At 48.2% G+C, this 599-nt stretch overlaps 1 non-coding gene across 1 annotated transcript; it reads right to left on the bottom strand.

Moving 5' to 3' along the window:
- Nucleotides 1-260: 260 nt before the first annotated feature.
- Nucleotides 261-379, bottom strand: LOC136876632 (5S ribosomal RNA). Its single transcript, XR_010860661.1, has one exon. It is a non-coding gene; the product is annotated as a 5S ribosomal RNA (ribosomal RNA).
- Nucleotides 380-599: the final 220 nt, after the last annotated feature.

The following is a 599-nucleotide window of genomic DNA, read 5'->3' as shown; positions in this document are numbered from 1 at the left end:
TCATCATCATCATCATCATCATCATCATCATCATCATCATCATCATCATCATCATCATCATCATCAGGTCAGGTTAGGCGGGCACCTCGGAGGAAGTTAAGTATCTACAATAAACTTGAATCATGTTGGAAAGTTAAGAACATCTGGTTAGTTTCACATGTAACAAAAATCGATCAATTTCGACATTTGTGCAGCCGTAAGGCTAAAGTTGATGATAAAGGGTTATTTAGAGATCAGAATAGTAGGTAAAAAGGGAATTGAGCCAACGGCACGTGGTGTTCCCAAGCGGTCACCCATCCAAGTACTGACCACGCCCAATGTTGCTTAACTGCGGTGATCGGACGAGAACCGGTGTATTCAACATGGTATGGCCGTTGGCGAGAAAGGAAGTCTTCATTGATGCATGTGTACAGAAGGCAACGGTTATTTATTCTTTGGAGGTGGGCGGGCGCGTTGTCGAGACGAGACTTTGCTCGGAGATCGCGATGGAGGAGCGTACGAGGGCGGTACTGAGCGCGCGCGGCGGGGCGCGGCGGAACCTAACCCGAGTAGTTTTAACCTCACTTCGTCGTAACCTAACCCCAACTCGACCCAGGGCC

This window comes from Anabrus simplex, chromosome 6 (assembly GCF_040414725.1).
Source record: "Anabrus simplex isolate iqAnaSimp1 chromosome 6, ASM4041472v1, whole genome shotgun sequence".
Classification (NCBI taxonomy): domain Eukaryota; kingdom Metazoa; phylum Arthropoda; class Insecta; order Orthoptera; family Tettigoniidae; genus Anabrus; species Anabrus simplex.
This window is presented reverse-complemented; position numbering and strand designations above follow the sequence as displayed.